A 22,582-nucleotide genomic window follows, 5' to 3' on the forward strand; every position below is an offset into this window, starting at 1 on the left:
ATGCGGACAGACCGGTGCGTGGGTCAAAATCCTTGGGCACGCGACTCCCCATCGACTCAAATCCAAAGTGCAGTCGCGTGGGGGGGCTTGTTGGGTGTCCTGACCCACGTTTAAGCTATCATGCCACAACATTTGGTGCTGTGGGCTTAGAAAATTCAAGATGGCGGAAAACCCACATGTGCGCCGAAATCCAGGAAAGCTGCGCAGTTTGTGCGCACACCAAAATGGTTGCCTCACTTGCCACCCACCAGTGCGAGAATGAAAGGCCGGGTTGCCATGAGGGAAATGGGTTGCCAAAGGAAAAACAGTAGCGCCGGTTAGCTTCAAAGCGCTTTAAAATCACCATTGGACTACCCGCACAGTAGTCTGAAACCATTGGGAATGGCAATGCTGATTGCCAAATGCAACCTAGAATTGTTGGGAATTCATTTTCTTAAATCCCAAAAATGGGTGCAGTACCAGTACTCACCACTATCCAAAAGCCGGCAGTTTAAAACCACCCTGTGTTTCTCTGAAGGCAGGCTCAAACTGTCTATTTTAAACATTGCAACACATCTAAAAACTCACTGGACACCAGCAGACATTTGGTAGAATGAAGTGTTGTGTGCCTACAAAATCTGGGAAATGAAGAGCCCAGAACAATGCTTATAACAAAACTGGCTGAGCTATGGAGTCAGCAGTTTAAGTTGCACTGGATTTAAAGACACTAAAATCGAAAATGTTTAGATTAAATGAGTGACCTATGTTTGGTGTCACATGCCTTTGTAACTGTTGAAATGTCATAGTTTTGCACTTAGAATCAGCATTCTAGCTGCATATGTAAAAATGTTTAGTTTTATTTGAATGCAGAAACTGGGGAACAGAAATGACAGCTTAAAGAGATTCCAATTTGCCTGGCAACTACCCCCATCAGGAGTGAAACTTGAGTCACAGCTGTGTTCCCAGGCCTAGCTGCCCTTTTGCTGCTCACACTAAGGATATGCCATCTATCTGATAATTGAATTACCTGTGCTCTGCAGGAAAGTGAACAAAGCCCTGTCCTGGCTCAGGCAAAGGTTTTATTGGCAGGAGTCGTAAATGGTCGTAAAAAGTGGCTTCCTCCTGAGGAAAGGGGAGGGGCACTGCCTGTGAGAGCAAGCTGGCTTGGCAGAACTGGAAAAACCAGTATTTCTACCTTGTGCTGAGAGGAAACCACACCCCTTTGGAGCCAGAACATAACTCTAAAAAGATGGATCATTCATAGAGCGGACATGTGAAAATTTTATAAATGATACCATAATTCTTGTGATTTTTCTGCCCACATTTTAAGAGGTTTTTCGACCCGGTGGCGTGTTCAGGGGGGTTTTAGCGGAAAAGTGGATATTACTCTAAATGTATGCATGTTAAAAATCTGAAACTTCATCAGTTAATGTCCATACTCCCCGCGCACATGTATGTAAAGTTGGGTCAATGTCAGAAATTGAAAAATCAGTTAAAAAGTCAATTATCTGCCATTTCTGAATGCAAGCTCTTAGAAACAGCAGATTTGGACAGAGACATGGCTAAATGCAGCCACACCATGTATATGTAATTTCAAACAACTGTGTAACTCTGAATTATGTCTTTTATTATCAAATATAGAATGTATAGAATGTGTGCAATCTGACAGAGGAGTGTCCTATCTGCAAGCCATAAAATGACATCCCTCTGACTCACAGTTCATTTCCCAATCAAATGATAAATGGAAGTTTGACCAATTAGAAGCTGAGAGAGAGGTAGGGTCAGTGATGCTAGAACACACCCACATTCTAAACACATAAAAGCAGACAGACAGGACAGATAGGGACCTTCAATTCCATCTGCAGCGGGACGCTCTGCCGGAAAAATCCATACTTTACCTCCATCAAACCTCCAGAGAGCCAAACTAGAGACTTCAATCTATCCAGAACTAGAGACCCAGACCAGAGAACCAGAGAGAGCTGACCCAGATCACTGTGAAGTGCAGAGACCAGAGGCGAATTTAAAACCCTGACCAGATCCGTGATGAGGCCCATTTCACTCAAGAATATAGTGTGAGTACCTAGAAAACTGTGCAGAACCAATCTCCTAGTTAAAATAATATAATTAAATCTATTTAATCTAAGTAGAACTGCCTCCTAACTGTCACCTGTCATTTGTAAAGCTGTCACTTGTCATTTCCTAGTTGCAAGCTGCACTTGTCTTTTTGAACTTTAAAATTTCAAATCTGAAAAACGACCTTCACAAAATCGCTCATATCTCCGCAACCGTTTGTGCTAGAGACTTGCAGTAACTTTCATTTTGAAGCTGAGATCCTAGGCTTTCCTAGGACCCCAAAACGATAGAGATAGTCCTTGTGGTTCCTCTGTAATAGCGCTCGGCGCATCCGCGAATTTTACCGCGATTTGCAAATTTCTTCACGTGTAAAAAGACAGCAGTTTTGCCTTCCATTTGCCAGAAATTCGTTTAACCTGCTAACTATCCCTGCATCATTGCTAGTGTGAGCCTGGACTAATATTAACTAGATACCACTCACCCTGAACCTCTGAAAGGGAATTAAAAGCATTTCCAGCATATTTCTCATCCATTGCTAGCACATATCAAAGCATTTTGCCTGTGTTTTCAAAACTCCTATCTGTTTTCTGTAGTGTAAGCTTGCTGGGGTGAACTGATTTACATTGATTGCATTTCTGAGAACTGTGTGTTTTCCTTCCATTTCCTTGCCTTGCATCAAGGGGGGGAGGGGATTGCCAGAGAAAAGTGATTACATTGTTTGGTTGAAATCATATTGAGTATTTTCTGTACTGCATTCATTGAATATTGCATCCACCTGAGCTTACATAAAGCATCCTCTACCACATTATACTTTTGTTCCTATTTACCAGTGTGCTACCTTATCCATTTCATGTCAACTCATTAGTGATTATAAGAAGTGTGCTAGTGCCAGATTCTCCGTGGTTGATCTTTATCATATCAGATTAAGTGTGCTATTCAATTATTAATTTATTATAAAGTGTGATATATATATATTTTAAATTATCAAATAAACCTTTTAACTTGCAAAACAGAACTACTTCTTGGCTCAGTGGGGTCAGGAGGATTCCAAGAGAGGGGTGTTATATAGGGGTAGTCATCCAGAACGCATGAACTGGACATAAAGATATATCAATAAGGGTTTTCATTCAGTATTATAGACTAGGCGTTGACTTAGCTGTGGTGTTGAATTGAATCCTCTTACAGTGCAGATATCAGGTGTCAAATGCTAGTAGGGGCTGAGGGGCTGTAGGGATACAGAAACAGTCCCTGAGTGCAAAGGTTGCCATGGGGGCAGTGCAGGTGTGCAACTGGCAGGGAGGGGACCTGGGAATTTGATCAGGAGTTATTTAACTGTCATAGTCATTTTAAACCCAAGTCTTACTTTATCCCCCGGTTAATTGATGACAAAGGTATCTCACAATTGAAAATGTTGTTAAATAAGATCTACACAAAATAAATTAGCTTCAAAACAACAGATCTAATTTATCAAATATAGATCTGAATCTCTTAAAGGAACTTAAAACAAGTCATAATTTGATAATCAAGCCATCGGACAGGGGTGGTAAAGTGGTATTGAGGGGTAGAAATGACTATATAAAGGAGACTCAAAGACATATCAAAGATAGATATTGCTACCAGAAATGTTCGAAAGATCCCACTGAGACATACTGCATCTCCCTTAAACAACTCTTTGATAAATGGTTTGGACAGGGACTTTAAACAAAGATGAACATCAATATTTTATGGCCAAAACTCCTACCATTGCCACTGTGTACTTGTTGCCTAAAGTGCATACAACCATCTGGCCCCTCCAGGTAGACCAATAGTGAGTTCAATTGGCTCCCTAGCAGAACCTAAGTCAAGTGTTATAGATTTATACCTACTTCCCTTTGTCACCAGCCTTCTTATGTGAAAGACACAGGTGATGTACTTAATAGACTACACAATTTACCAGGAGAATATCATTGTATTTTGGTCACTTTTGATATTACATCTCTGTACACAGGTATCAATCATTTATTTATTTGCATTTGTATCGCGCAGCTTGCGGCCCGGAGGCAGCGAGGCGCTTTTACAAGAATATGAAAGAGGTTTGTCATACAGGTTCATGCGCACAAGGCTTCTTCGTTAGTTACACATTACAGGAAACATATTTCATGAAATACAGAGTGGTCAACGTGATGGGCAAAGAAAGAGTAACAGTGTGGTGGTGGTACCTCAGAGGAGTGGTACTAGGCTTTAGCTTTTAGTTGAATAGCTTAGTTTTGATGGCTTTGCGGAAAACTTGGTGGGATTCAATATGTCTTAGGTGAGAAGGGAGTGCGTTCTAGTGAGTGGCGGCCAAATTAGGAAAGCTGGAGCTGCCTGCACGGGCTCTACGGATTCTTGGCGTGAGGATCGTGTTAGAGTAGCCTTCTCTGAGCAGCCTCGTGGCAGTATGCCTGATGATTCTGTGGGAGAAGTATGGGGGTGCGAGCTCATGGAGGCATTTGTGGGTGATGGTAAGGGTTTTAAAGACAATTCTTTCTTTGACCGGGAGCCAGTGAACCTGTCTTCTCACTTCGGAGATGTGGTCTCTTCTGGAAGTTCCTGTGGCTGCCCTGAGTGCGTTATTTTGTACCAGCTGAAGTTTGTTGATGTTTTTTTGGGACGTTCCAATGAGGAGAGAATTGCAATAAACAAGCCTTGAGCCGATTATAGCCCTAGCAATGGTGAGGCAGTTCTGGCGTGATAGGAAGGGTCTGGCTGCGTTAAGCACTTTAGTGTAGTACACAGAAGATGAAGCAATGGCATTGACCTGTCTGTCCATAGTCAAGTCGGCGTCTAGGTAGACTCCTAGGGTCTTAACGTGGTTGGAGACTTTGAACGGGATGTTATCAATGGAAAATGATGAGTACTGCTTATCGAGATTGCCCAGAGTGGTGGGTGACCCTATGAGCAGGAGCTCAGTTTTTTCGCTGTTGAGGCAGAGCCAATTGTCTGCCATCCAAGATTGGATGGTAGAGTAGATGGTGGTGAGTGTGTTCAGATCTGCATCATAGTCCCCTGTGAGTGGGATAAGCACCTGCGTGTCATCCGCATAATTCATATATGAGATGTGCAAGGCGTCGAGGATGCTGAACAAGGGTCTTGTAAAAAGGTTATAGAGGGTAGGTGCAATGCACGATCCCTGAGGAACACCACATTTGATGTGGCTAGGGGTGGCACAGGCAGAGTCAAAGAATACTTTCATGACTCTCTGCTGGAGAAAGGAGGTGATCCAATCACATGCCTTAGGGGAAAAGTTGGCTTCAGTAGCTAAATGGCGACACAGAGTGTTGTGATCGACCAGATCAAAGGCTGCTGATAGGTCTAGGAGCAGAAGGAGCGCAGGTTTGCCTGAGTCTCTGATATCATCCATTTGGTTCTTTAAGTCTAAGAGGGCCGTCTCAGTGCCATGACGTGGGCGGAAGCCAGATTGCCGCAGGCCAAGGAGACGATTCTCTTCCAGGTGTTCTTGGACTTGCAGGTAAGCTGCTTTGTCGAAAGTTTTAAGTAAAAATGGGACGGTGGTGATGGGCCTATAGTTCCCTGGAACCGTGGGGTCAAGGGAAGGTTTTTTGAGGAGATGGCGCACCCATGCTTCCTTGAGACTAGATGGAACGTGTCCAGACCGGAATGATGAATTAATGAATGCAGTAAGGAGGGGTGCTAGAATTTGTGCCGAATCTTTGACGAGTTGGGCAGGACAGGCGTCTCCTTTACAGTTTGAAGGTTTGATAGATTTGAGCAGGGTGATTACTTCCAACTCGGCCATTTGTCTAAAATGGAATGGTGTGGAGGATTTGGTCGTGGGAGATTTAGGGGTATCCGAGTGTAGATTAGCTATGAAGGTATTCAAAGCTTTTTGGTGACCGCGGATTTTTGTTTGGAGTGTGTTAAGTTTGTCTAGCATGGCTGACTGAATACTGTTGCACCATTTCTCATCTTTAAGGAGAGAGGGAGGGGGATCGGAGGGCTTTTCAAGTTCCCTAAAGATAGTAAATAATTCTTTGGACCCTGATTTGGCGTCATTGATCCTTGAGTTGAACGAAGAGGATTTGGCTAGGGTGATGTTGGCTTTGTAGGAAATGGAAATATCTTTGAAGGTCTTTCTTGTGGCTTCTGAGGGGTTAGCTTTCCAGGCGGAGAGTGCAGCCCTCTTCCGTGAGCGTTGGTCAAGTAGTTCTTTGGAGAACCATGTATTGGAATGCTTAATTTTCTTGGCTTTTTGTAGGGTAAGTGGAGCTATGGCGTCAACTGCTTTGGAGACGATTTCTTTGAAGGTGTTGGCTAGGGTTTCTGGATCTTTGGAAAATGGGGGCTTGAAGGTTAGGCACCTGTAGGAAAGGGGCTAGGTTTTCAGCAGTGAGTTGGCGCGAGCTCCTTGCGAGTGCTGCCGGGAGGGGGATGATAGGTCCAAGAGGTCCTTTTTTAGTGTCGATGTTGAATTGAAGATAGTGGTGATCGGACCAAGGAATGGGGCTGTTAGCGATGATTTGGATGGCGCAGTTATGTTGGCAGATCCAATCTAGAGTGCGTCCTTTGACATGGGTGGGGTCTGTGATAGATTGCATGAAGCCCAAGGTAGAGAGGGCCTTCTTGAGGGATCTGGCGTGGGAGTCCTTTGGGTCGTTGAGTCCTAAATTAAGATCACCCAGGAGGATGACTTGGGACGTCTTTTTGATATTATCGGACAGTGAATGGATGAGGGTGTCCTGAAAGTCTATGGTAGGACCAGGAGGTCTGTAAACAATATGCCTGTTGATAGTGCAATTGTGGGAGGCACTAATTTTTAGTGGGAGGTGGTCAGAGTTGTGGACCAGTTTCCCTTCCACTTCTCTAATGGCCAGAGTTTCCCGGGCAATGATGGCTACACCCCCGCCTCTCTGAAGGGCCCAATCTTTTCTGAAGATGGTGTACCCAGTCGGAAGGGCGAGAGATAGTGCTGGGCCTGAACTTTCACTAAGCCAGGTTTCTGTGATTATTAGGAGGTCGAGGTTGTCATTAATGATGAGGTCATTAATGTCTAGTGCATGGGCGGGTACTGAACGGGCGTTAACTAAGGCACACCTGAGGCTCCTGTTGGACTTTGAAGGTGTGGGTACAACCTGCACAGGGGCAGCAGAAGGCTCAGGCATGGTAGACAGTGCAGCATTGCTAATAGGCATCACAACAGCAGGCATAGGGGCCACTGAGGGTTTAGGCAGTGCAACATTGCCAATAGGCATCACAACAGCAGGCATAGGGGCCACAGAGGGCTTAGGCAGTGCAATATTGCCAATAGGCATCACAACAGCAGGCATAGGGGCCACGGAGGGCTTAGGCATAGTAGGCAGTGCAACATTGCTAATAGGCATCACAACAGCAGGCATAGGGGCCACGGAGGGCTTAGGCATAGTAGGCAGTGCAACATTGCTAATAGGCGTCACAACAGCAGGCATAGGGGCCACGGGGCGCTTAGACATAGTAGGCAGTGCAACATTGCTAATAGGCATCACAACAGCAGGCATAGGGGTCACGGGGGGCTTAGGCATAGTAGGCAGTGCAACATTGCTAATAGGCATCACAACATCAGGCATAGGGGCCACAGTTCTTTTGGGCGTAGTAGGCAATGTGTTCTGACTACTGGGCAAAGGGGCCACAGGGGGCTCAGGTGCCAAATGCCTAAGGGTCCTAGTGTCAATGTTCCTTATGATCACATGTGCTTGAGTCTTGGAGTGAGGCGGTGTCAGAGGCCTGGTCTCATAGCGATACTGAGTGTTTATGGGCGTGGTGAGAGTGGGACGCATCTGAGGCCTAGTCTTGTGTTACGGTAGGTCAGACTGGGGGCGAAGTGGGACGGCAGATGGCAGCATGTGCGCGACCGCAGCTGTGCATTTCTGAGGAATACAGCGAGGGTGAGAGGTTTCCCTTGTTGGGGGAGGAGCGTAACAGTAGAAGTGGCTTTGGGTGTCTTACCTTGAGCCAGAGTGTTTGGGGGCTCCTTCCACGACGTCGAGCAGCGGAGAGCTGCAGAGAGGGAGAAAGTCCTTGTCCCACGGCCTTCTCCCTGCGGCTTCGCCTGCCGGTCTCCTCCTCCTCCCTTTAAGGCAGGAGGGGAAGAGCTGGCAGGGTGTAGTGGCCAATGGGGAACTGGGGTCGGGCCGATGATTTTCGCAGGCATGTTCCCGCTCTGGGAGATGTTTTCCCGGGTTGCCTGGGCAACCAGCACGGCCTCCTCACGGCTCCGTGCAATTTCGAATTTCGGCTGCAGCTGTATGGATTGGGCGGGCGGCGGCTGTCTGTGGCGGACTCTCCAGGTCCAGTCGGCGCAGTCTGCTTCATGAGGTGTGATCCTTCGCAGCGGAGCTGCAGAGAGGGAGAAAGGCCTTGTCCCACAGCCTTCTCCCTGCGGCTTCGCCTGCCGGTCTCCTCCTCCTCCCTTTAAGGCAGCAGGGGAGGAGCTGGCAGGGTGTAGTGGCCAATGGGGAACTGGGGTCGGGCCGATGATTTTCGCGGGCATGTTCCCGCTCTGGGAGATGTTTTCCCAGGTTGCCTGGGCAACCAGCACGGCCTCCTCGCGGCTCTGTGCAATTTCGAATTTCGGCTGCAGCTGTGTGGATTGGGCGGGTGGCGGCTCTCTGTGGCTGATTCTCCAGGTCCAGTTGGCACAGTCTGCTTCATGAGGCGTGATCCCTCGCAGTGGAGCTGCAGAGAGGGAGAAAGGCCTTGTCCCACGGCCTTCTCCCTGCGGCTTCATGTGTATGGTGTCAAAGCAACAAAGTTTCCAGCAGACAGACATGCTTCTTGAAATGTTGAATCTATGTGATCACTGCGCCGCCCGTAACTGCACCATCAAAAATGTTTGTGGCAATTATAGCGCGGCACAGTGATCAAATGGATATATTTACCCTTGTCCCCCACCCCACATACCCCTACCCGAACCCCCCACCCCTTTTACCATTACGACAGCACACTTCTGTGTGCACCACCGACTCTGCACTATCCCTGCAGCGGTTGTTCCTCCCACGTGCGTTGGTCAGAGCTGACACCACAGTGTCCTTTTTTCCTTTTTTTTTAAAAAAAAACGTTTTTGTTCACCGCTTAACACAATGGTAAGCAGGGGACATCCCTGCATCCCTCGACTCCCGTTTCTGCCCCCAAGTTGAGTGGGGGACACCCCTGCAACCCCAGCTCTGCTTGTGCACAGTAATTGGAGTCGGTATTTTGTGCACCCCCAAAGTCGCAGTGACTGTGGGGGCGCATAAATGAGGGCAACAGTTTTGTATATTTCCAAAATGTCGAATTTTGTATTACAACACAATTATTTTCTGTTTAATGGGGATTCTTATTTACAACTCAAGGGCACAGCAACGGGCACTATGTTTGCCCCCCATGCCAACCTCCTTATGGGGGATTGGGAAGATGTTTTTGTCCTCAACAATCCCAAATATAAATGGGATGATAACATATCTATATAGCTGTGAAACATAGATGATTTGTTTTTACTCTGGAACGGAACGTTGGAAGATTTGCATACGTTTCATAAGTTCCTAAGAAACAATGTTCTGAATTTACACTTTGCCATGAATGCCAGCAAACAAAACATAATTTTGGGATTTCACATATTACACTCACTGATAGACAAATCTATAATAAAATGCACCAAGCACCTATTGCAGGTAGCACAGTCTTACGTACCCATTAACGTCATCCATCAAGTAATATCAAAAACATCCCATATGCAGAATTCCTTAGAGTAAAGCGAAATTGCTCACTCACTTTTGAAGCAGAATGTAAAGCTTTGGGCACACACTTTTTACATAGAGGTTATTCCGAAGAAAGCATTAAAGATGCAAGAATAAACATTGATTTGAGATCGAGACAAGATCTTCTAAAATAAAAAAGTCACCTCAGTCTAACAAAATTATATTTATCATGGCATATGGTGCACAAGCTAAGCAAATTGACAAAATCATTTCTAAGCATTGGCACCTAGGCTACAAAGATATAGATTTAAATCCGTTTTAAATATCAGGGCACAAATATCTGAGAAATGTGGCACACATTTTGGGCATTATGTAATGAAAAGTCATCTAGACATTACCAAGAAAACCAGTTGGCTGCAGCAACAACATGGCTGCTTCCCATGTGGTTCTTGCATCATGTGCAAACAGACTATTAAAAGTAACCTTGGTAAGATCAAATGGATCAACTGGACACATTATATTAGAGATCACATTGATTGCAATACAGAATATGCTGTTTATGGCCTTGCATGTCCATGTGTCAAAGTGTCTATTGGTAACACAAAAAGGAAGAATATGACTAAAGTCTTAGAACCTTTGAGGGCTACCAAACATAAAGATGAAAATTATGCTGTAGTATGCCATTTTGCGGAACTACATCAACAGGATACCACACTACTTAAATGGATAGTACTAGGTACAATAAAATCCCATCCACACAAAGGCAACAGTGAATTTATGCTCAGGAGATTAGATTCTGGGCTCATTTTACAATTCAACACCAACATCCCTTTTGGCCTAAACAGAAGCGAAGGCTGATTTGTCTTTGTTTAATTGCTCTTTGATAGTCACTGGTGATCTTCACGATTCACATCCAAAAGAATTGAGGTCACAACTATTGTTCTGTAACATTATGGCTCTTCTTTTTATGTTCATCTCTTTAGATAATGTTGTCTGTTCCATAGATTTGAATAACTCAAACTTTAACACTGCTGTCTTTTTCTTAAGCAAATAATTAATCAAAAGGTTTCTGACAGGTAACATTTCTCCATAGAATTTATTTTTGTATCACTATATAAAAATAAGTGCATTTATCTTTGGCTTTCTTTATTTGATGCTTGAGTACTGGAAGATTGATATTTTGAATTCAGCCTTTGATAATGTCACTTGGACATGATTCATTATGACACACGTCTATCTGAAACAATTGAATGATTGAAGTATAGATAATATTGGATAATGTAATTTAGACATGATTCATTATGTCATCTATCTATCTGGAATGATAGAAGGATTGAAAATTTGAAGGACAGCCAATATCCATAGCCTGGAATGTCACTCATTTTTAAAAGAAATGTAAAGTGACAATCATACAATACATACAGTACCACAACACAATAAAAGTAACAAAATGTATTAAGACAAAGCAGGCATCAAAAAGATGCATCCGACACCCCCAAAAAGAGAAAAATACTCCTAAAAACAGAAGAAAGAAAGCAGGAGTATTCAACATGTTAGTAAAGCACCATTCCTTCTTCAGATTCTTATATACACTCAAGAAGCCAGGCAAATTGCCCTGGCCACAGCCAATTACAATACAGTCAGTGTTGCTCTTTGTACACTAGTCCGGGATTTGCATCCTCTGGAGTAGTCTCAGATCTTGCCCTCTAATGCAGTTATGGCCCACTCTTCTGTGTAGCCAGGATAAAACCTTGTTTATTAATGCCTCTCTAGTCTCCGCCCTCTCCAGCTTGTCCACATTAGCTAGAATAATGTTCCTATGTTCCATAATGAGCGCTCCTTGATGTATATTAGGAATTTCTGGCATTGTGGACTTTTTAATATGGATATCCTTCCTTCCCATAAGGCGAGAACCCTGAACTATACATAGGTGCCACAGAATCCAAGGCCTTTTGCGGGGACAGCATACCAACACATGGGAATCTACAGATACCGGCACCAATACCGCATGAGATGCTAAACCAGTCAAATTGATCTGGTATTCAGTAATTTCCCTACCACCAATAAGCTCACAACTAATTTCAACGGAATCTGTTTGAATAGCTATATCCACTTGATTGAGAAATACCTCGAATTTATTTAGGTCAGTTTGGCACTGAATATCAATCCTTTTGGCAGGGGCCTGCATTAGAACCGTGCAAAAAGAATCCACCCATTGGTGGAAACCCATACTATTTTTGCATTGGTTACGATCAAAAATAATCTTCTCCTTAATGGATTGTACTTTGACATCACATTAGACACGGTCAGAGATAAATTGTCATAATTTCCAAATTGACTTTCATCTGGTGGTTCCCTCAACGGACCAACATGGTTGTTTCTACAATCTGCTTCTTCCCTAGCTGATTCTATTCTTGTCATTGAGATAACCGGTATAGAACCATTATCCTCTTCATTTGGTTTCATGCTCTCTTCTCGAAGACGTTGACTTCTAAGGGCACTTCTAACCATGACCTCAGACACACGATTGATCCTTGACCGTATGTGTTTAGGAGGAGGACCCGGCCCAAATGGCATTTTTTAATGGTTTGAACTGTTCATAGGCAGGCTCCTTAGTGACTCCTTATGTCGAGACTCTTAGGCTGAAGGAGAGATTCAACAGTTTGCACAATCATCATTTCACCAGTGTGAACACTGGTAGTTGGCAAAATTAAACATAACTTTCAGTTCACTTGAAGGGTAAACGAAGGTAGGAGGACAAGGGACAATATATTATGAATATATAATATGCTCATTTTATAATATACTTATGGATCTCATAAACAATTCCAGAAACTCAAATCAAAATCAAATAAAATCAAAAAGCATCATAGATGCAGCATAACCTCTACCACAGACCACGTGGCTAATAGTCTTGGTACCTTAGGCAGGCTTTCCCAGCTCTTTCTGTCAGAAAGGCAGCAACAGCCCGGAGCGCAAAAAGTGAACGGGCGTCCCTCAGCACCTGAATTCGCTCCACAAAACAGGCAAGAAAACAAAGAGCAGGCATGGGAGGGGAGAGGAACCATGCCAAGAACCGTCAGCAAGCCGCACCGCGGGCCTGTGCCTGTCAAACCTTAGCATGTGCGCTTGCACCCCAGCCCCTTCTGCTTCCTCTGGTTGTCATAAGGTGGCAGCCCACGTTTGGCGAAGAAACCACAAACAGCATTTGAAATGTAGCACTTTCACTGCACTATTTTGCACTTTATTTTGTTATTATGCACGCTCACTTTTGGCACGATAACCTGCCGTTTATGTTTCCTGTTCTAAGCGTAAAACATGCAACATGCAGTTTTAAATGAGAATAATTCTGACAGACGTCATGTATAAATTTTCAGCTATGAACAAAATACATGTTATAACAATTTGACAGTGTGCTAATATTATAAACAGCAGGTTCAAATGGATACTGCAGCAACTGTCCTATTTCTATTGGCAACATATTTTTGAAGCACTATTTGCACTTTACATGTTTAAACCAAGCGCGGTCACTTTACAGCAGCAGTCTCCTTTTATATTTGTGACGAACTACGAACTACTGTCCTCCTTGTCCTAAACCCCTGACATGCTGTTCTATTCCCCTCATCCTGGCGACTCACCAGATAGGCGGGAACCACATAGGGCGCCACCACCAGACGCACCGGTCTAAGCAGGGGCGCACAACTACCCTGGGAAGGTGCCTTTAACTGCAGTGGGAATAGGCCTCAGACCCCCTAAAACTCATCCTACTTCCCCAAAGAGACACTTACTACCCCCAACCCATCTCAGTACAAATGGGAGGCATACCAGCCCCGCCCCTGACGACAGCCACATTATGGCTGTTGAAACACACCCACATGACACCCTATTAGCCTGATAGGGTGGTACACATCACAGACGACCGCACCTAACTGCCCCAATGCACATGAGACATGACACACAGGGGCTGAAATCCTCCACACACTTGTGTACCTAACTCTAGCTGGCGCCCTACTGCAAGCGCACCGTCTGACTCCTTCTTCATGCTCCTCCCACAGTGTGGGGCACCACTCACTAGATTGCACTTGCTCGTCCCTGACACAGGCCGAGTACCCAACATCGGGAGCTTCCAGCCCCAAGCCAAGCCCCACCCGACCCACCACGACTAAGCCTCAACCAGGCCCACTCTCCAAACATTTGATGTGGCACTTCAAAGCACAGAAAACTTGGTAATCATCAACCCACCCTAATTGTTGGAGATTCTCAATGTTTCTACTCATTAATGTGAAACATGCTTCCTAGCCACCCATTCCAGCCACCGCTGGTCTCAGGCTGCTCCACTCCCCCAAATCCTGAGTGGGTGCACTCAGCTACCTCATTTCCATGGAACCCCCAGAGGTCTGTTACTGAGGCCTTCTTTTTGGGGCCTGCCTTGTCAGCCGAAGGAAGGAAGAGGGTATATTTGTGTTGCCCAGTTTAGGCTGCCCAAAACACATAGCCCAGACTGGGCAACACTTGATTCTTTGTTCCTGACCACACAGCATACGCATACCGGGGACATTAAGGATGGGTCTGTCCGGTCTGGCCCCCGGGCAGGCTGACTGCAGTCATAGCCCAGTTGGTGCGAACAAGCAGCCTAGACCCTTGCTAATACTCACGCGCTGGTTCCCCGCTCGAGGCAACATGCTCCCAGAGTGCCGACAGTTCTCTGCCTCTTTCATCTTTCCTCCTCATTTTCTCCAACCGTTTCCTAATGGGTTTCTTTTAGAATCCTCTCCCCGGCACAGCCCGCTTCTGGGAAGGGGAATTTTGTTCTTTATTGTTCTCTTTTTCCCATTTTTTTCCTGCAACATTCCATCCAACCATCTGGTGGGCTGGATGGATCAGTCCATGTAAGTCCACCAAAGCATTAACACTACATACACACTGCTTACACTAAAGAAAGCACTTTAATCCTACACCCTGGTATCCGCGTCTTTATTATTTATACAAGTTTGTAGCCTGGCCTTGCCGGGTCATTTTGAGTCATGAGCTACACAAGTCTCTTCCTTCTAACCACAACTTATGTATTTGCATGAACATGAAGTATAGTGTCATCGACTTCATTACACAACCTCTTCGTACTGGCCACTGCCAAGGCAATATTCTATATAACACCATTTCGGTCTGTGTTGTCTAATCACTGTACATTAACTCTTTGAATTGCCTTTGCATTTAAGCTTTAAAAGTGGCCTTGTTTTGATGCATGAAGTATACATATATATGATATGGCATTTATAACGCATCTGTAAACAAGTGTTTCTAGGTGCGACAGGACAAGGAAGGGGAAACTAAGGGAGATATGATAGTTTATGATATGATAGTTTATTTATAAAGCGCCTATACACAATGTGTTTCAAAGTGCTTCAAGGCAAGGAAGGGAACAAGGGAAAATACAACAACATTCTTACAGGCCATGAAGAGTAAGGATGTGAAATTAACTATTGTACTCTGACTCATGACATTTCAGATAGTGCAAGAGCTAAGACATAGATAAGGAAGGGAGGGGGAGAGTGGGAAGGAAATGGAAACAGACAGACGACTACCGTACTAGGCCTGGCGACATTTCTGGTAGAGCTGGAGAAAAACAAAAGGTGAGGGAGAAGGGTGCAGAAAGGGAGGGGAGGAACAAACAAGTGACTATCGTACTAGGCTTGACAATGTTTCAGATAGTGCTGGAGGGAGAGGGGGGCAGTAAGGGGATGGAGGAGTGACAGACAAGGTTGCTATCATAGTAGGTCCAGGGACAATTCTGATAGAGTAAGTGCATAGAAGAAAGTAAGGGGAGAAGGGGAGGAGATGGGAAAAGGGAGGGGAGAGGGGAGGAGAGAACAGAGATTAAGCAGTCAAAAAAAGTGGAGAAGCAAGAGAGGAGAGCTAATACAATTGCAGAAGTCAGTAGTAACACATAATGTTGCAAGCCAGGATACAAGATGAAGATGGAGCAGCATGATTCAGGGCCACCATGAGTACAAGATGCAAAGGAAGTCCAGCATGAGAGGTGAGAAAGGGTGACGCACTGTGGATCAATGAAGTCCATAAAAGTAAAGTCCAGCATTGGCCACCAGATGGTGATGGTGAAACCAGAATGTATCAGGACAGACTCCTGTGTGCAGGAAGGGGGGGTGCACAAGGGAACAACACGGGGGCACCAGAGAGGGTGGGGATGGCCTGTTGGGACAGAGGGTGTAAACACATGTTGGTGCATGCTTACCTGCTGTCTTAGCAGGGTGTCGGACCCTGGATCCTCCTGGTCTGAACAGGTCCAAACAGCAATAACCCTTTTCTTTGACTGCCCTTCACTTTGGACGCCCGGGTGAGAGACGCCCTTCATCTAAGAGTTAAGAGCAGTAAGGAAGAGGTGGGGCTAAGAAGGTGGGCGGGGCTTAGGCCAGGTGACCTAGATCCACTTACACCTGCTCCCCAGCTGCAAAGGAAAAGAGGCTGGAGGGCTCCTTAAGTAGAGAAAAGACGGCAAGCAGGAAGGCACCAGGTGGGCGGGGCTTGCTAAGTAGTGAAAAGGAGCGGCAACCAGGAAGGCACCAGGTGGGCGGGGCTTAGGCCAGGTGACCAAGATCCACTTACAGCTGCTCCCCAGCTGCAAAGGAAAAGAGGCTGGAGGGCTCCTTAAGTAGGGAAAAGAGCGGCAAGCAGGAAGGCACCAGGAGGGCGGGGCTTACTAAGTGAAAAGGAGCGGCAAGCAGGAAGGCACCAGGTGGGCGGGGCTTGCTAAGTGGTGAAAAGGAGCGGCAAGCAGGAAGGCACCAGGTGGGTGGGGCTTAGGCCAGGTGACCTAGATCCACTTACACCTGCTTCCCAGCTGCGAAACAGACAGGCGACTATCTTACTAGGCCTTGTGTCATTCAGATTGTGCAAGTGTGAGAAAGAGGGAAAGGGAGAAGTGCCAGCGGGGGAGTGGAAGGGATAAATGAAGGTAAATCAATAAGTGCAGACAGCAGGTCATCATAAGTGCAGAGAGAAGGGACTACAGGGTTGCAGGAGCAGACCCTTACGTGTTGGGGAAGCCCGAAGGCAGTGCAAGGTCAACTAGACATGCAGGTGCCTGGGCCTGAGTTCAGAGGGTATCCAGGTAACCAGTGCGCAGAGCAGTCAGGTACATCAGCAGGGGAGAGGGAGAGAGAGAAAGTAGAAGTGAAAAGGAAGGTCTTGAGTTGTTACTGGAACCAAAGGTGGCTCTGCTCAAGTTTGAGAGAAGCAGGGAGACTGTTCCAGAGAGAACAAGCCCCACCCACCAGCCCCAGTTGAGGAGAGAGATCTTCTCCCACCTCTCTGCTTGGAGAAGCGTCTGACCCTTAGGGAGTTGGAGGTGGATGAGCGGAGAGCTCGAGAAGGAAGATGTTTTAGAAGAGAAAGTTGGAGGTAGAGCGGTCCCAGGCCCCAGAAAGCCTTGTGGATTATGCAGAGGGTCTTGAACTTAATCCTTGCCGCCACAGGGAGCCAGTGAAGAGATTTAAGTGCTGGAGAGAGTAACGATACCTGGGCTTGAGGCCGAGGACAAGTCTTGCAGTCCTATTTTGGATAAGTTGTAAAGATCGAAGAGTAGCGGCAGGCAGATTTTGAAAGAGGCTGTTGCAGTAGTCCATCCTATAGAGGACCAGAGCTCTGGAGACAGTGAGCTTCTGAGGGAAAGTGAGAAAACGAAAGATATCTCTGAGGAGGTGCAGCTGACAGTTTGACTTCTTAGAGAGGTCAGAAATGTGAGGAGGGAAGGAGAGGGTGGAGTCGAAGATGACACCAAGGTTCTTAGCATCACAGGAAGGAGCAGGAAGAGGGCCCAGAGTGGCCGGCCAGAGAGAGAGAGGAAATGAGGGGACAGTAGTCTGAATGAGGGGGATCTCAGTCTTACTGGCATTAAGGCAGAAATTGTTGGCGGTACACCATTCCTAAATTGTGGTTGCACAGTCTGGTATGAGAGAAGGAGCAGAGGTCGTTGAGGGGAGCCTGAAAGAGAGCTGGGTGTCATCCGCATAACACTTAAAACTGGACAGAAAGTAGCGATGTGATTGGCAAGAGATGCCAGGTATTGCTTAAACAGCCAGGGGGAGAGTTTAGACCCCAGGGAAACACCACAAGTAGAAAGAGAGCTTGAAGTGAGGAAAGACCCCAGTTTAACATGAGAGGGTCGGTCAGTGAGAAAGGAGGTCAAACAGCCATGGTCTGATCAGTGATACCCAGGTTGTCATGGAGGTGTTTGAGCAGGATGGCATGGTTGATTGTGTCAAAAGCAGAGGATAGATCAAGGAGAATGAGGACAGAAGGGAGATTACAGTCAAGATTGGAGGGCAGGTCCACAGGTTTTCAGGAGAGCAGTTTCCGTGCTTCTAGCAGTTCTGAAGCCAGACTGGTGGTCATGGAGACAACCAACAGATTCAGTATGCAGATTAAGCTGGGAGATGGCCAGCTTTTCCAAAAATCTTCCCAGGAAATGAGTGATGGAGATAGGGTGATAGTTAGCCGGGGAGGAAGGATCGACTGAGGGCTTCTTTAGAAGGGGGTGCACAAGGGAATATTTAAGGGGTTGAGGGGAACGTTCCAGTGGCAAAGGAGTGATTGCAGAAATCGGCCAAGGCTGGAGCAAGCGTGTCGATGTGGTCCTTGATGGTTCTGGATTAGCAGGGGAGAACCTGCTTTGACAAGACTTTCATAGTTTTTTTAAAAACGACCAACATGTAAATCAAAAAAATTAGTGATATCTGTGTCGTGTCCGCAGACCCATTTCCCTGTTCAGTCCGCGAACAGGACTTTGATTGACTTAGAGGACAACGTGGTGTCCACAGACATCAGAACCGCCCGCTGATTGGATGGTGAAAAGCGTGAAGTGCATCAGATTTTTGGAAACGCTGCCATCTTGGATTCATGGACAGCGGCCGGTGTCCGCGCACATCGTGGTAAAAACATATTAAAAATCACAACATTGCACTTGTCAAACTTATCAGATAATCTCTGGGGAGGTGAGGGGTGATGAGGATGGGATATTGCTGCAAGAAGCAAAAAACAGGTGTTTTTCGCCGCAAACAGTCCGAATGTTCGCGAACAGTCCTGTGAAGTTCGCGAAAACCTCTGCATTACAGGGTTGATGAAAAGCAGTTCTTGGATGGCTCATAACTTTGGCGCCACTTAATTAAACCGCATGGAATTTTTCACTTATATTCTTGACCTATTTCCGAAGTCTGCAAAGTTTGGTGGGATTCTGTCAAGAGGGGGCGAAATTAGAGGGGCGGTCCCAAAATAATATACAGGCTTATAAATGAGGTGCCATTTGACGAATCTACACTAAATTGGGGAACTGATAATAGATCTAGGTATAAATGCTTTTACGTAGTTGGTGGGATTTTGTAAAGAGGGGCAAAATTAGAGATGGGGTCCCACATTATTGTAAAGGCTTATAAATGGGGTGCCATTTGACAAATCTACACAAAGGTGTTCAAAAACATTATAGATCTAGATATACATGTTTTTGCAATGTTTGGTGGGATTTTGTCAAGAGGGGGCAAAATTAGAGTGGGGTCCCAAAGTATTGTAAAGGCTTACAAATGTGGTGCAATTTGACGAATCTACACAAAAGTTTGCAAAAGATTTTAGATCTACATATAAATGTTTTCATAAAGTCTGAATGGATTTTGTCAAGTGGGGGCTAGGTTATATGACTATTGTATGTGCATGCATTTGACACTTTTGAAAAAATAAAACATGCATGGATTTCCAGCAAACTTGTGCTAAGGAGCATTGGCAAGGATCTGAAAGCATGGTTTTGCAAATGTGCCCGTGTTTTATTTTTGAACAAGCGTCATAATGTAGGTACAAGAAATAGTGATATGTTTTTTGGTGACTGAGGTATAGCCGGTAGCCATGGGCAGTGCCTAGATTGTCCGGGTCATGGAATAAGGTCATGATACGGACAATCTGGCTACTGGCCATGACCACGAGGGGCAACACATTGGGTTAAAGTGGCCATGTCCACCTGGGGCATGCTTTGTGGTAAAGTTGTTCTAATTTGGGATAAGTGTGAAAGGGAAGAAAAAAGTGCTCGTAGTAATATGGTCATAGGGTTCTCTCTTCGTCTTCTGCAGGCTGCCATGGAAAGCGAAGAGAGGCCCTGTATGTATGGAACCCCACCTTCCCTTTCCATGGTGGCCATCTTGGAAAAAGATTTTCCTTCCTACAATTATTGAATCAATTCTCTCAGGCAGAACCATTCATGTACCTAGATCTCTAACTCCAACATCTAATATAACAATTTCACTGAAATGCAATCAATCTCTTGTCACTCTTTCTAGTTGTTAATCTCCCAAGAGATGTATGGCTAACTCTTCCCCTGCATTATGCCAGTAGGTTTTTTGGTATTGAATGAACTAGAAAGAGTGACAAGAGATTGATTGCATTTCAGTGATATTGTTATACTAGATGATAGAGTTAGAGATCTAGGTACATAAATGGTTCGGCCTCAGAGAACTGATTCAATAATTGCATTTGCAGTTTAGCACTAGGACACTTTGAATTGAGATGTCTATATATAATAATGTCTGTATAGTACAACTCTTGAAAGTCAAGTTGCAATAGTATCTACTACAGATAGCGTGACAGCCTAGGGCAGAAATTCTCTTTGCTTTTCTGTATTATGCACTTTAGCACATAGTCACTTTAGTGCTGTTTCTTTTGCATAAGGTAAAATACTGTCTAATGACCTATTCTCTTTCTATAGGATTGTCAATGCACTAGCACTTTAATTGCTATCCATGCACATGTTATTGGAATTTTGGAATGTTGGATTGCAGTGCACTTGATTTCTTATTGATATATGAACATATGTTTAATGTAACTATGATAATTAACACAGTCCAGGTGCAAAAGGCTACTGATTAGTAGGCACGTTAGCACATTAACACTTTAAATGTTTCATATTATGGATTTGGCAACACATGGTAGAATGACAGTGTTGTTTTCCCCTTCTTTTTAGAAGATATGGATTTTAATTGACCATTTTGAATGCAGTAGTTGCAGCCCACTTGGGCGGGTTTTGATGAGTTGAGATACAAGAATATTAGTCTGAGTACAATGTTATTAGCATTGCACTCGGATTTGATTGCCCACTTGGGCACCATTGTTGGGATATTTTTTTGAGACAGGCTTTGTGCTGCTGCGAGTCTCTTGGTTTTAAATAGGTTACAGTGGTTAGAACCGCAACCGTGCAGGATGCACTGCATCGGTTGACATTCTAAAAGGGATATTATATCTTTCTGGGCTATATTGAAGCTAAGTATACACATTCACTAATAAAAACAGAATGCTTTATCTATGGTATTCAAACAGCAATATTGAAAACCAGGGAATGTGTTAATTTGAGCCTAACTCATGTTTGTGTGACTAGCTAGCTCAAAATGGAATTTACTTCATTGGAGATACATACCTACAGGTCACATGACAGGAATGATAGAATTCTGTTTGCTGGTTGTGCAAGTTAAAAACAGCCCTTGATCCTTAGGCTGCCAAACTAGCCTGACAAAGTCACTGTGAAGTGATGGAATGCGTGGAACTACTACAGTGGCTTTGACTCTTGTAAGCAGTTCTGTAAGTCCATGCCGACTTTTATTATTTTAAAAGATGTTTTATCTTAAATAAAAGTTATGTTTTAGCACTATTTCTGGGTTTGAGTGCTTGCACTTTTTGTAGCTGTGTGGAGTAGTTGGTGCCGTTTATTGAGCTACTTTCTTCACCCAACACAGCAGTGTTTGCATATATATATGTATATATATATATATATATATATATATATATATATATGTATATATATATATATATATATATATATATATATTCAGTGAAAAATGTGTTAAAGGGACGTTATGGTTAAGTTGCGCTACTAAAAACCTATGAAATTCAGTGAAAAAATGTTGTTAAAGGGACGTTATGGTTCCAAGTAAAACCGAAAAACCCTTGAAATTCGCCAGTTATGGTAAGCTAAGCAACCATAACTCGTGCCACCACCGTGCACTGCTAAGCCTAACACCCAGGACATCAGAGATGACATCACAAATGTCATTGATGACATTTGAGATGTCAGCCTTGATGTCCTGGGTGTTAGTCTTGGCAATGAACGTAGGTGGTGCGAGTTATGGTTGCCTAGTTTACCAAAATTAGGGAAAGTGCAGTGTTTTTTGGTTTCACTGTGAAGTTTACCATCCCTTTAACAAAGTTGTTTTACTGAATGGAACAATATATATATATGGCAGTGAACGAAAACAAAGGGGCAAACAGCGGCTAATTACTTGAGGCTATCCCAAAAAATGTATTAATAGAGCTTACAAGAGGGCAAAACATGCCAATAGGGACAGATGCCTTCACCCAGAGCCCAAAATCTCGGAAGAAAGAGTTACATGTGTGAGCACATTTAGCCCCATCATTAACGCTTTACGAAGAACCATAAAAAAACAGTGGCATATTCAATCCACTGAAGACTTTTGTCCAGCACAACCAAGGTTCGCGTTTAAACACCAGAAGAACTTTAGCGACATTTTGGTCCACACATACCCCAAAGAACCGACCCCATCCACACAAGCTGCACTCTGGAATTTCCCTCTGGTCCTTGGCTACTACAAATGCAGCCAGTGCTCAGTATGTTCCCTGACCACCAATTGTAAAACGCTAGATCTCAACGGTATGACATGGAACCTTTGGTTCTTCTGTGGCTCCGATTGGCTAATTTAGGGCATAAAATGTCCTTGCAATTTATTATACATTGAAAAAACAAGCAGAGCAATAAGACAAAGAATATGTGAACACAG

This window comes from Ambystoma mexicanum, chromosome 1p (assembly GCF_040938575.1).
Source record: "Ambystoma mexicanum isolate Mex_15411 chromosome 1p, UKY_AmexF1_1, whole genome shotgun sequence".
In the NCBI taxonomy this organism is placed as follows: Eukaryota; Metazoa; Chordata; class Amphibia; order Caudata; family Ambystomatidae; genus Ambystoma; species Ambystoma mexicanum.